Below are 14,196 nucleotides of genomic sequence, written 5' to 3' on the forward strand. Positions count from 1 at the left end.
TCAGGCTTGTGCAGCTTTCACGTCGGCCCAGCGAGGGAGGGAGGGTCGCCCGTCCCCTTCTGCGCTTCAGCAGTGACCGCCCACTGTTGGCTTTCAAGGTCGAGAAAGCACTCTCCGAACGTGTGGACTAAAACCCTCTGAACTCCCACCGGTGAAACTCACTCAGGACGAGAAGGGCTTGCCTTCACGCCAAGGATAAGCGTCTCTTCTGAGCGCTGGTGTCCACAGAGTTGCAGACGGCAACAGCACTACTTAGAGAGACGGAGACACACAGACACCAGCGCCTGCTACACACGCGGAAGGACTGCCCAACACAGTGCTATGCCAGAAGCAAAGATACAGAGACACAGAGCGAGCGCTGTACACTAAGGCGCTGGTGTTCCCGAACAGTGGAGATCCACTGTAGCGCTGTAGGTGGGGTTCTTCCCTACTCCCCTAGCATCCGGACAGCAGCAGGCTCTCTGTCCCTTGAAGAAAAGTATCCAGCCCCTTGGCACCCCTGCGTATCCCTTGGATACTCAGGGAGAGCTCTCAGTTATTGCCAGTCCCAGGGGACACAGGAGTGTGCGGTTCGGACTGCGGAGCAGGAACCCGTGCTTGGAATTTCCAGAGCCAGGTCAATGACAGCGCCTGGGGCTAGCCCGGCCACATGCAAAACCCTGTCCCTCCCTGGAGCAGAATCTGGCCACGTGGGGGCGCTGGAGCAGCACAGGAACCCCGGAAGATGCCCTCCGGTCTGGGGGCGTGTCCATAAGAGTGCCGCCCACTACCCTGTCGGCCATTGGTCTAGATTTGGGCCAGCAGTCTGTGCATGGCTCACAGCCTAGGCCCCCGCCTGTTCGCCGGATCTCCTAGGGCCCGTTCACCCCGTCCTGCGTTTCTGGCACCCCTTTCTTCGGCCTCACGCCAACACCCCCACACACCAGCCCCCGCCTTCTGACAATCCCCCTCACTCCCCGCCCCCAAAAGAGCTAGTCGGTCCCACAGGTTTACTGCAGCCTGGGCCGCCATTACGCCCCACTTGCTGTGCTCTTATGTCGCGTCCCTTCGCCTCTGCCCCAGCTCGGGGTCACCGCCAAGGCCAAGAGGAACGTGAGAGGCGGTCAGAGGAAGGCGGGAGCGTCCCGGGACCCCGCACCTTCCAAGCTGTGAGCCCAGGTACTCAGGGGGCAGGGCCCCGCCCCCACCCCCCCTCCCCCACCCCGCAGCCTGCCGTCGTGATGCAGTGCGCAGCTGGGACCTTGTCACCAGCAGTTGTCACGCCAGGCCAAGAGGCCACCCTCTTCAGGGTGGAGGCGGTGGAGGAGGGCGAGGCCCTGGTGGACGGAGACGTGGCGGGGATCGGGCGGGAGTTCCAGCTGCTTGCGGAAGACATCGTGGAGGAGGTGGAGGTTGTGGCGGATGAGGAGCAGGAACAGCGGCCCTCCCAGGAGCTAGAGGAGAAGACGGTGGAGGAGCAGGGCCAGGAAAGGCCCGGAGGCCCTTGTGAGCGCCAGGAGCTGGATGCCCTGCAGGCACTGGCCGCCCTGCAGGTAGAACTGAGCTCTGAGCGTGAGCAAAACCGCAGGGCTTACGTTCAGTTCATGCGCAAGAACCATCAGAGGAGGAAGCGTCACTTGGCTCGGAGGAGCGCCATCATCCAGGGCATCCCTGGCTTCTGGGCCAAAGCTGTATCCTTTGCGCTGCTCCTTGGGGTCCGCTGCTCAGGAGGACGAGGAAGGGGAGAAGGGGCAGGAGCAGGCGGAGGGGGTGGAGGCGAGGGCACAGGAAGGGCGCCGGAGGCCACTGAAGGAAATGCGGTCCTGGGCAATTGGCAGGCTCCAAAGGCACAGCCGAGTAGGGCCTGGGCAGGGCCACAGGTGGACGTGTCGCAGCCATGCCTTTGAGTGTCTCCTTCAGGCCTGCATCTGAGGAGGCGCAGCCCCTGAGGCCTCTAAGTCAACATTGACCAGAGACGGTACACAAGAGCAGCGTTCGCAGACAGTTATTGGTGTAAATGTGGGTGATCCCGGCACATTGCTGGGGCATGTGAGTCATTCACACACACACGCACACACGCACACGCACACACACACACACACACACACACACACACACGTACACATAAACACACACACACATACCCAAGAAGCCCTTTACTTTCAGACACGGTTTGTCACAAGGACTGCAAGTCTGACCGTATAAGCAGTGACATGCCGCTACCCAGCATACACAGGTCTGGAGGAGCAGAGTAGCGGTCAGAAACAGCCCCTGCTTGGGGAATGCAGATGCACACCATCCCAAGGGGCCCAGAGCCATGAGCGTGTCTGATGGTATGGCAGGTCCTGAGGATATCAGCAGTGGCCGGGCAAGAGGCAGTGCCCGCCAAGCTCCTTGCAGATGCGTGTTCCAGTATCCTTGTTCCACCCCAGACTAGGGCTGATGCTCCTGGCTCTTCTTGGCCGGCATGTGGCCTGAATGGCTCCTTGACCTAAAGCAGATTATGAGCCACCCTCAAGTCTCCGTCCTGATCAGCGACCAAGATCAAGACTTTCTCGGCTACATGATGGACTTGAAGGTCAGTGAGGGAGACTGAGGAAGGGTGGGTATGGGACCTGGCGGGGAGTGGGAGGAACGTGTTAGCCATGTTCCTGTGCTGTGAGACTTTGGAGAGGCATCGGGGAAGCTGATCATGCCTGCCTTGGAGGCAAGCTGAGGCCCCTAGAAGCTTGCACCTTTTCCCTCCTCGCTATCCTGGCAGGTGCAGGTGCGGAGCCATTCGCCGTCTCGCTGCAAGCTGGTCTTTTCCTTTCGGGACAACCCCTACTTCTTGAACTCGGTGATCATTAAGGAGTATTACCTTGACATCACTGGCAAAAGGTGGCTCCCGGGGTGATGAGTGTGGGTGTGCAAGCGTGTGGATGATGCACCTGCGGTGTCCACCCCAGTCTCCCCTGTCTGTCTGCAGGGTACAGGGCACGTCGATCCACTCCAGTCCACTGGTTCTGGGACTTTGAACGGGGAGCCCCCAGCCGCAGGCTGGACACCAGGAGCCTTAACTTTCTCAACTGGCTGTCAGGCCACAACGGCCCAGAATCGAACAGGATTGCTGAGGTGGGGTTGCTTTGGGCTTGCACACAGTTGGTGGTTGATGTTGGAGTTCTTGGCTGCTCATGGGAGGGTTGGGAGCCTGGTCAGCCCCTGGCTGACCTTGCTCGTGTTGCCTGCAGATCATCAGCGAAGACGTGTGGGACGATCCCCTGAAGTACTACCTCAGGGAGGAAGGTTCGTCCATGAGAGACAACTGACAGAAACACATGTGGTGATGGGGTCTGGAGGTAGGCCCCGTAGGGACAGCCGAATAGTAGCTGGGACACAGTACTTTCTTTCGCAAATGGGGATGCTCAGGCTCATGCAAACTGGCTGCAGAGCCAGAGCCTGAGTCAAGCATGCAGCAGGTGACTTGCTGAGACTGGGGGCTGGGGGGGACTCGGTGTGTCCGAGAGCGCAGTTAGTCCCCCTCCAGTCAGCTGTGGTGGCAGCGCGAGAGTCCTAGGTGATACGACTAGAGGCAGGGTGAATTAAGTGCCTGTGTCAGAATCATCTGTCCTTGGGTCCTGCCATTCCCCCGGCGTCCTTCCTCTCACTGAGTTTGAGAATGCCTGGGCCCTTCACTTCCGCCCCTTAACCTAGGATGGCCTGTCATTGAAAGGGCGTCCTGTCCAGGGCCCCAGTGCACCTGTGCGCTGACTTTGGGATCTTGTGTGAATTTCCACATCCAATACTCTGATCTCACCAGCACCACACCTGCTGAGCTTGAAGTTGCTTCAGGGAAAATCCGGACGTCTCTGGGAGGAGGTGGACAGGGAGCCCCAAGGGCAGGACATGGTGCCTAGTGACACCATCTCCGTCATTGCTGGACACGGGTCTTCGGCTCCTGAAACCCCTGTGTTCCCTGTTTGCGTCCGTGTCTACGTGCAAAGCATGTGTGTGTGTACACGCGTGTGCTTGTGTCACCTGTCTTTTTGAGGGTGTGTGTGTGTGTGTCCGGCCCAGGGCGGACGCAGAGATGAAGGCGACGGGAGAGGAGGTGACGAGCGACCAGAAGAGGAGGCACGAGGCGTCCCCAGGCTGACGGAGGTTGGTCACCGACTCTCCGCATGACCGTATCCGGGATGGGAATGAGGAAAAGATGGCCAGTGATACCTGCGGACCGTGGCTCGAGAAATCCGCAATTAGACCAAATCCAAAACACGCTCGCCACTTCTAACTTGTGGTTGTGTGTGCTTGGACCAGGGAGAGGGAAGTGCATGGTCTGAGGATTCCGCGAGGGCAAATCAGGTGGGGCGGGGCTTTGAAACCGCTGCCTGAGGAGCCCTCAGTCCATGGGGACGTGGGCCGGCCTCTGGAAATGGTGGGCGAGGGTACGGCTGGACCCGGGGTGGAGAGGAGGCCAAGTTCCTGTAGAGAAGAGCAGAGACCCGAAGGAGAAAGAGGCACAGATTGCCTGCTGCACTGGGGACTTGTTCCACACACGGAAGAAGGAGACCCGGGAGGGCCCTGGGCCAGTGCTGCCCAGGATCGGCCCATCGGCCCGCACGCTGTCTCCACGAGGGTGGCACACACTGGCATGATGCGAAACACAACGCAAGATGTGCTAAGCTAGGCTGTCCATGCAAAACCACAGGCACGCGAGGAGAGACAGGGTGTGAGCGTGGCAGACGTCCAGGCATTTCCAGCCTCCTCGGCAGGGCAGAAAGGCGAGGGAGGCGCAGGTGTGGGTGTACGTGTGCGTCCCTCTGCCGGAGTGTGCCTGTGAGGGAGGGAAGAGGGAGGAAGCAAGGACGGTGGGCTACTTGCATGTGCCAAGGGACCTCGGGAGAATGGCAGACAGGGAAGCCCCTGGGGGCGGTTGAGAGCCTGCTGGTGGATTTCAGGGCCCAGGGGCTAGGCATTAGCGGCCCTGCCAAAGACACCCCATGGGTCGTGCTCCAAGTCCTGACGTGAATTCCTTCCTTCCTCTGGGGTCTTGCCCCCGGCTGTGGGGGGCGGGGGGGGGCCAGAGGGGCTAAGGGGCGCGTCTGCCCCAGACGGGGGTTTCTGGCAGTGTCGCTGGAGCAGAATCTCTGATTCTGTCGTAGGGCATCTGCACCAGATGACACTCAGAGGCACCCTGCCTTCCAGGTGACCGTCTTGGATGTCCCCGGGCCCAAGCGGGGACTGGCTTCCTTGGCATGTGGGCTGTGTAGGCAAGCAGGGATGCCTGACTGTCGGGAATTCTAGCTGGGCCTAATGAGAGCAACTGAAAGAGAGTCTTGGCATTTAGCAAAGCAGTGAGGCCCGGGTGGTACAAGGCCTCTTGGTGCCTTTGAGGTAGCAAAGCTGCTTTCTGCCCAGGGAGGCATGAGCTGTGGGCCCAGACAGGGCCGGGTGCCCAGGGCAGCATCGGTTCAGGGACTGAGTGCGTCTGGGTAGTGTTAAAGAGAAGGGACGGCGTGTAGGGTTGCCGCCTTACCTTTACGGCCTCAGGTTCCGTGCCTTGTATCGGAAGAGTGCCTGTATCCACGTGCTCCTTCTTCACAAGATTGGATCAGACCCAGGCCTGTCACAGTCTCTTGGGGCCCTTGCAGGCCCGGGCGTCTCTTTGGCCTTTTCCTGCTACAGGGAGACAGGGAGACAGGTGCACTCAGCAAGCTACACAGGTGGGAAGCACAGGGGCCTCACTCGGAGTGTTGTGGGCCCTGACGGCTGGTGGGCTAGCAACAGGGCCACACCATTGACAAGGAACGACCTAGATAGATGCACACGGAGAAAGCGGTTCTCCAAGTCAGCGGAGGCCAGCGCTCCTTGTTTTCTGGTTCCCTGAGGGAAGGCACAGACAATGGATCCGGCCAACGTGACTGGTACTGTGAAGCTGTCCAAGGTGATGGGAGAAGGCAGAACACAGGCGCCTGTCACTCAGCTGGCCACAGCGAGCAAATCCTGAGTCCTGCCCTTGCCCAAACCCCCGACAAATACTCCTGAGCGCACATCTCGGTTCCTGCACCGAACCAGGCCAGGTCCTGCACTTCTTCAAGCCCCCGACCGACACTCCTGGGCCAGCATCGGACTCTCAGGCTTGTTCCTGGCCTTAGTCAAGCCCCCGGAACACATTCCTGAGCCCACAACGCGCTCTGTACCCCTGAACTACGGTGTGTCCTCCCCTTGTTCAAGCCCCCAGGAAACACTACTGAGCCCGCATCTCACTCGCTGCATTGAACCTGGCTGGCTCCTTGTCTTGTTCAAGCCCCCGACAGATACTCCGGAACCCACATCTCGGTCCCTGCACTGATCCCGGCTGGGTGCTGCCCTTGTTCCCGACCCCGACAAATACTCCTGAGCCCACATCTCGGGCCCTGCACTGAATCGGGTGGGCCCTGCCCATCTTCCAGCCCCGACAAACTCTCCTGAGCCCACATCCCGGTCCCTGCACTGAAGCAGGCTGGGTGCTTCCCATGTTCAAGCCCCGACAAGCACTCCTGAGCCCACATCTCGGGCCCTGCACCGACCCAGTCTGGGTCCTGCCCTTGTTCAAGCCGCTGAACAAATACCCCTGAGCCGGCTTCTCTGTCCCTGCCGTGAACCAGGCCAGGAGCTGCACGTGTTGAAGCCACTGACCAACACTTCTGGGCCTGCATCTGATTCTCAGGCTGGTTCCTGGCCTGAGGTCAGCCCCCAGCAAACAGTATTGAGCCCACAGCTGGCTCCCTGCTCCTGAACTCAACTAAGGTGTGTCCTCCCCTTGTTCAACCACCCCCCACCCCCACCCCCCAGGAAACACCACTGTGCCTGCATCTCACTCGCTGCATTGAACCAGGCTGGGTCCTGCGCTTGTTCAAACCCCCGACAAATCCTCCTGAGCCCACCCCTCGGTCCCTGCACTGAACCAGGCTGGATCCTCCCTTTGTTCAAGCCCCTGACAAACACACCTGACACCACCTCTCGGTCCCGTCATCGAGCCAGGCTGGGTCCTGCCCATGATCAAGCAGCCGATAAACACTCCTTGGAGCACATCTCGGTCCCTGCACTGATCCAGGCTGGATCCTGCCCTTGTTCATCCCGACAGACACTCCCGAGGCCACAGCACAGTCCCTGCCATGACCCAGGCTGGGTCCTGCCTTTGTTCAAGCCCCCGACAAACACTCTTGAGCCTACATCTCGGTCCATGCAACTGAATCGGGTCGGCCCTGCCCATGCCCAAGCTCTTTGTAGAACGCATATATCGTGTGTCAGGACTATAGGATGGCTGGTTTAGCTTGATCCTCTTGCTGCTCCAGGCCCCACAGGCTTGGGCCACAGGGCAGGCTGGGATGTGTTCTCACATGGAGAACAGAACCACTTTGAAAGGGCCTCCATAGGGTCGATGGCAGCCGTGCATGTCTCCGACACCGGTGAGTCGTGGGACTTAACGGGGAGCTGTCCTTAGCGTCTCCCTGGCCGGCATTCGCACAAGGTTCAGGGGGGGTCCCTCATGCCAGCAGAGCGGGCCTCGTTTCTCCCTCTGCGCACAGTGTGGCCACGGCACCTCAGGCTTGTGCAGCTTTCACGTCGGCCCAGCGAGGGAGGGAGGGTCGCCCGTCCCCTTCTGCGCTTCAGCAGTGACCGCCCACTGTTGGCTTTCAAGGTCGAGAAAGCACTCTCCGAACGTGTGGACTAAAACCCTCTGAACTCCCACCGGTGAAACTCACTCAGGACGAGAAGGGCTTGCCTTCACGCCAAGGATAAGCGTCTCTTCTGAGCGCTGGTGTCCACAGAGTTGCAGACGGCAACAGCACTACTTAGAGAGACGGAGACACACAGACACCAGCGCCTGCTACACACGCGGAAGGACTGCCCAACACAGTGCTATGCCAGAAGCAAAGATACAGAGACACAGAGCGAGCGCTGTACACTAAGGCGCTGGTGTTCCCGAACAGTGGAGATCCACTGTAGCGCTGTAGGTGGGGTTCTTCCCTACTCCCCTAGCATCCGGACAGCAGCAGGCTCTCTGTCCCTTGAAGAAAAGTATCCAGCCCCTTGGCACCCCTGCGTATCCCTTGGATACTCAGGGAGAGCTCTCAGTTATTGCCAGTCCCAGGGGACACAGGAGTGTGCCGTTCGGACTGCGGAGCAGGAACCCGTGCTTGGAATTTCCAGAGCCAGGTCAATGACAGCGCCTGGGGCTAGCCCGGCCACATGCAAAACCCTGTCCCTCCCTGGAGCAGAATCTGGCCACGTGGGGGCGCTGGAGCAGCACAGGAACCCCGGAAGATGCCCTCCGGTCTGGGGGCGTGTCCATAAGAGTGCCGCCCACTACCCTGTCGGCCATTGGTCTAGATTTGGGCCAGCAGTCTGTGCATGGCTCACAGCCTAGGCCCCCGCCTGTTCGCCGGATCTCCTAGGGCCCGTTCACCCCGTCCTGCGTTTCTGGCACCCCTTTCTTCGGCCTCACGCCAACACCCCCACACACCAGCCCCCGCCTTCTGACAATCCCCCTCACTCCCCGCCCCCAAAAGAGCTAGTCGGTCCCACAGGTTTACTGCAGCCTGGGCCGCCATTACGCCCCACTTGCTGTGCTCTTATGTCGCGTCCCTTCGCCTCTGCCCCAGCTCGGGGTCACCGCCAAGGCCAAGAGGAACGTGAGAGGCGGTCAGAGGAAGGCGGGAGCGTCCCGGGACCCCGCACCTTCCAAGCTGTGAGCCCAGGTACTCAGGGGGCAGGGCCCCGCCCCCACCCCCCCTCCCCCACCCCGCAGCCTGCCGTCGTGATGCAGTGCGCAGCTGGGACCTTGTCACCAGCAGTTGTCACGCCAGGCCAAGAGGCCACCCTCTTCAGGGTGGAGGCGGTGGAGGAGGGCGAGGCCCTGGTGGACGGAGACGTGGCGGGGATCGGGCGGGAGTTCCAGCTGCTTGCGGAAGACATCGTGGAGGAGGTGGAGGTTGTGGCGGATGAGGAGCAGGAACAGCGGCCCTCCCAGGAGCTAGAGGAGAAGACGGTGGAGGAGCAGGGCCAGGAAAGGCCCGGAGGCCCTTGTGAGCGCCAGGAGCTGGATGCCCTGCAGGCACTGGCCGCCCTGCAGGTAGAACTGAGCTCTGAGCGTGAGCAAAACCGCAGGGCTTACGTTCAGTTCATGCGCAAGAACCATCAGAGGAGGAAGCGTCACTTGGCTCGGAGGAGCGCCATCATCCAGGGCATCCCTGGCTTCTGGGCCAAAGCTGTATCCTTTGCGCTGCTCCTTGGGGTCCGCTGCTCAGGAGGACGAGGAAGGGGAGAAGGGGCAGGAGCAGGCGGAGGGGGTGGAGGCGAGGGCACAGGAAGGGCGCCGGAGGCCACTGAAGGAAATGCGGTCCTGGGCAATTGGCAGGCTCCAAAGGCACAGCCGAGTAGGGCCTGGGCAGGGCCACAGGTGGACGTGTCGCAGCCATGCCTTTGAGTGTCTCCTTCAGGCCTGCATCTGAGGAGGCGCAGCCCCCGAGGCCTCTAAGTCAACATTGACCAGAGACGGTACACAAGAGCAGCGTTCGCAGACAGTTATTGGTGTAAATGTGGGTGATCCCGGCACATTGCTGGGGCATGTGAGTCATTCACACACACACGCACACACGCACACGCACATACGCACACGCACACGCACACACACACACACACGTACACATAAACACACACACACATACCCAAGAAGCCCTTTACTTTCAGACACGGTTTGTCACAAGGACTGCAAGTCTGACCGTATAAGCAGTGACATGCCGCTACCCAGCATACACAGGTCTGGAGGAGCAGAGTAGCGGTCAGAAACAGCCCCTGCTTGGGGAATGCAGATGCACACCATCCCAAGGGGCCCAGAGCCATGAGCGTGTCTGATGGTATGGCAGGTCCTGAGGATATCAGCAGTGGCCGGGCAAGAGGCAGTGCCCGCCAAGCTCCTTGCAGATGCGTGTTCCAGTATCCTTGTTCCACCCCAGACTAGGGCTGATGCTCCTGGCTCTTCTTGGCCGGCATGTGGCCTGAATGGCTCCTTGACCTAAAGCAGATTATGAGCCACCCTCAAGTCTCCGTCCTGATCAGCGACCAAGATCAAGACTTTCTCGGCTACATGATGGACTTGAAGGTCAGTGAGGGAGACTGAGGAAGGGTGGGTATGGGACCTGGCGGGGAGTGGGAGGAACGTGTTAGCCATGTTCCTGTGCTGTGAGACTTTGGAGAGGCATCGGGGAAGCTGATCATGCCTGCCTTGGAGGCAAGCTGAGGCCCCTAGAAGCTTGCACCTTTTCCCTCCTCGCTATCCTGGCAGGTGCAGGTGCGGAGCCATTCGCCGTCTCGCTGCAAGCTGGTCTTTTCCTTTCGGGACAACCCCTACTTCTTGAACTCGGTGATCATTAAGGAGTATTACCTTGACATCACTGGCAAAAGGTGGCTCCCGGGGTGATGAGTGTGGGTGTGCAAGCGTGTGGATGATGCACCTGCGGTGTCCACCCCAGTCTCCCCTGTCTGTCTGCAGGGTACAGGGCACGTCGATCCACTCCAGTCCACTGGTTCTGGGACTTTGAACGGGGAGCCCCCAGCCGCAGGCTGGACACCAGGAGCCTTAACTTTCTCAACTGGCTGTCAGGCCACAACGGCCCAGAATCGAACAGGATTGCTGAGGTGGGGTTGCTTTGGGCTTGCACACAGTTGGTGGTTGATGTTGGAGTTCTTGGCTGCTCATGGGAGGGTTGGGAGCCTGGTCAGCCCCTGGCTGACCTTGCTCGTGTTGCCTGCAGATCATCAGCGAAGACGTGTGGGACGATCCCCTGAAGTACTACCTCAGGGAGGAAGGTTCGTCCATGAGAGACAACTGACAGAAACACATGTGGTGATGGGGTCTGGAGGTAGGCCCCGTAGGGACAGCCGAATAGTAGCTGGGACACAGTACTTTCTTTCGCAAATGGGGATGCTCAGGCTCATGCAAACTGGCTGCAGAGCCAGAGCCTGAGTCAAGCATGCAGCAGGTGACTTGCTGAGACTGGGGGCTGGGGGGGACTCGGTGTGTCCGAGAGCGCAGTAAGTCCCCCTCCAGTCAGCTGTGGTGGCAGCGCGAGAGTCCTAGGTGATACGACTAGAGGCAGGGTGAATTAAGTGCCTGTGTCAGAATCATCTGTCCTTGGGTCCTGCCATTCCCCCGGCGTCCTTCCTCTCACTGAGTTTGAGAATGCCTGGGCCCTTCACTTCCGCCCCTTAACCTAGGATGGCCTGTCATTGAAAGGGCGTCCTGTCCAGGGCCCCAGTGCACCTGTGCGCTGACTTTGGGATCTTGTGTGAATTTCCACATCCAATACTCTGATCTCACCAGCACCACACCTGCTGAGCTTGAAGTTGCTTCAGGGAAAATCCGGACGTCTCTGGGAGGAGGTGGACAGGGAGCCCCAAGGGCAGGACATGGTGCCTAGTGACACCATCTCCGTCATTGCTGGACACGGGTCTTCGGCTCCTGAAACCCCTGTGTTCCCTGTTTGCGTCCGTGTCTACGTGCAAAGCATGTGTGTGTGTACACGCGTGTGCTTGTGTCACCTGTCTTTATGCGGGTGTGTGTGTGTGTGTCCGGCCCAGGGCGGACGCAGAGATGAAGGCGACGGGAGAGGAGGTGACGAGCGACCAGAAGAGGAGGCACGAGGCGTCCCCAGGCTGACGGAGGTTGGTCACCGACTCTCCGCATGACCGTATCCGGGATGGGAATGAGGAAAAGATGGCCAGTGATACCTGCGGACCGTGGCTCGAGAAATCCGCAATTAGACCAAATCCAAAACACGCTCGCCACTTCTAACTTGTGGTTGTGTGTGCTTGGACCAGGGAGAGGGAAGTGCATGGTCTGAGGATTCCGCGAGGGCAAATCAGGTGGGGCGGGGCTTTGAAACCGCTGCCTGAGGAGCCCTCAGTCCATGGGGACGTGGGCCGGCCTCTGGAAATGGTGGGCGAGGGTACGGCTGGACCCGGGGTGGAGAGGAGGCCAAGTTCCTGTAGAGAAGAGCAGAGACCCGAAGGAGAAAGAGGCACAGATTGCCTGCTGCACTGGGGACTTGTTCCACACACGGAAGAAGGAGACCGGGGAGGGCCCTGGGCCAGTGCTGCCCAGGATCGGCCCATCGGCCCGCACGCTGTCTCCACGAGGGTGGCACACACTGGCATGATGCGAAACACAACGCAAGATGTGCTAAGCTAGGCTGTCCATGCAAAACCACAGGCACGCGAGGAGAGACAGGGTGTGAGCGTGGCAGACGTCCAGGCATTTCCAGCCTCCTCGGCAGGGCAGAAAGGCGAGGGAGGCGCAGGTGTGGGTGTACGTGTGCGTCCCTCTGCCGGAGTGTGCCTGTGAGGGAGGGAAGAGGGAGGAAGCAAGGACGGTGGGCTACTTGCATGTGCCAAGGGACCTCGGGAGAATGGCAGACAGGGAAGCCCCTGGGGGCGGTTGAGAGCCTGCTGGTGGATTTCAGGGCCCAGGGCCTAGGCATTAGCGGCCCTGCCAAAGACACCCCATGGGTCGTGCTCCAAGTCCTGACGTGAATTCCTTCCTTCCTCTGGGGTCTTGCCCCTGGCTGTGGGGGGCGGGGGGGGGCCAGAGGGGCTAAGGGGCGCGTCTGCCCCAGACGGGGGTTTCTGGCAGTGTCGCTGGAGCAGAATCTCTGATTCTGTCGTAGGGCATCTGCACCAGATGACACTCAGAGGCACCCTGCCTTCCAGGTGACCGTCTTGGATGTCCCCGGGCCCAAGCGGGGACTGGCTTCCTTGGCATGTGGGCTGTGTAGGCAAGCAGGGATGCCTGACTGTCGGGAATTCTAGCTGGGCCTAATGAGAGCAACTGAAAGAGAGTCTTGGCATTTAGCAAAGCAGTGAGGCCCGGGTGGTACAAGGCCTCTTGGTGCCTTTGAGGTAGCAAAGCTGCTTTCTGCCCAGGGAGGCATGAGCTGTGGGCCCAGACAGGGCCGGGTGCCCAGGGCAGCATCGGTTCAGGGACTGAGTGCGTCTGGGTAGTGTTAAAGAGAAGGGACGGCGTGTAGGGTTGCCGCCTTACCTTTACGGCCTCAGGTTCCGTGCCTTGTATCGGAAGAGTGCCTGTATCCACGTGCTCCTTCTTCACAAGATTGGATCAGACCCAGGCCTGTCACAGTCTCTTGGGGCCCTTGCAGGCCCGGGCGTCTCTTTGGCCTTTTCCTGCTACAGGGAGACAGGGAGACAGGTGCACTCAGCAAGCTACACAGGTGGGAAGCACAGGGGCCTCACTCGGAGTGTTGTGGGCCCTGACGGCTGGTGGGCTAGCAACAGGGCCACGCCATTGACAAGGAACGACCTAGATAGATGCACACGGAGAAAGCGGTTCTCCAAGTCAGCGGAGGCCAGCGCTCCTTGTTTTCTGGTTCCCTGAGGGAAGGCACAGACAATGGATCCGGCCAACGTGACTGGTACTGTGAAGCTGTCCAAGGTGATGGGAGAAGGCAGAACACAGGCGCCTGTCACTCAGCTGGCCACAGCGAGCAAATCCTGGGTCCTGCCTTTGCCCAAACCCCCGACAAATACTCCTGAGCGCACATCTCGGTTCCTGCACCGAACCAGGCCAGGTCCTGCACTTCTTCAAGCCCCCGACCGACACTCCTGGGCCAGCATCGGACTCTCAGGCTTGTTCCTGGCCTTAGTCAAGCCCCCGGAACACATTCCTGAGCCCACAACGCGCTCTGTACCCCTGAACTACGGTGTGTCCTCCCCTTGTTCAAGCCCCCAGGAAACACTACTGAGCCCGCATCTCACTCGCTGCATTGAACCTGGCTGGCTCCTTGTCTTGTTCAAGCCCCCGACAGATACTCCGGAACCCACATCTCGGTCCCTGCACTGATCCCGGCTGGGTGCTGCCCTTGTTCCCGACCCCGACAAATACTCCTGAGCCCACATCTCGGGCCCTGCACTGAATCGGGTGGGCCCTGCCCATCTTCCAGCCCCGACAAACTCTCCTGAGCCCACATCCCGGTCCCTGCACTGAAGCAGGCTGGGTGCTTCCCATGTTCAAGCCCCGACAAGCACTCCTGAGCCCACATCTCGGGCCCTGCACCGACCCAGTCTGGGTCCTGCCCTTGTTCAAGCCGCTGAACAAATACCCCTGAGCCGGCTTCTCTGTCCCTGCCGTGAACCAGGCCAGGAGCTGCACGTGTTGAAGCCACTGACCAACACTTCTGG

This window comes from Bos taurus, chromosome Y (genome assembly GCF_002263795.3).
Source record: "Bos taurus isolate L1 Dominette 01449 registration number 42190680 breed Hereford chromosome Y, ARS-UCD2.0, whole genome shotgun sequence".
NCBI classification, from domain to species: Eukaryota; Metazoa; Chordata; class Mammalia; order Artiodactyla; family Bovidae; genus Bos; species Bos taurus.